This window comes from Hipposideros armiger, unplaced genomic scaffold, assembly GCF_001890085.2.
Source record: "Hipposideros armiger isolate ML-2016 unplaced genomic scaffold, ASM189008v1 scaffold_1132, whole genome shotgun sequence".
Classification (NCBI taxonomy): Eukaryota; Metazoa; Chordata; class Mammalia; order Chiroptera; family Hipposideridae; genus Hipposideros; species Hipposideros armiger.
In genome coordinates this window covers 107,682-108,060 of record NW_017732482.1, presented here as the reverse complement: position 1 = coordinate 108,060, position 379 = coordinate 107,682, and positions in this window count along the sequence as shown.

The following is a 379-nucleotide window of genomic DNA, read 5'->3' as shown; positions in this document are numbered from 1 at the left end:
TTGTTTGTTTTTAATTAATAATAGAACTTTTTGGGCCGGCCAAGAGTGGCACGTTGGTTAAGAGCTGGCTTGGGATGCCAGAGGGGCCTGGTTTGAATCCCACATATGAGGGCCAGTGACACTGCCCTCCGCAGCTAAGATGCTGAACAACAGCTCAATCTGGAGCTGGGTTGCCTGTGAGTCTCGGGGGCAGCTGCAGCCCCTGCTGCAGTGGGTTGCCATGAGCTACCATGTGTAGCCAGCAGCCGCTGTGAGCGGCCATCCAGAAGCCTGCGACTGACTTACCTCGCCAGGGAAGAGCGCAATGATGGTGCCAACTTGGGCCAGTGAAGCAACGTCCTCCACAACTAGACTGAAGAACAAAAAGACAGCAACTTCT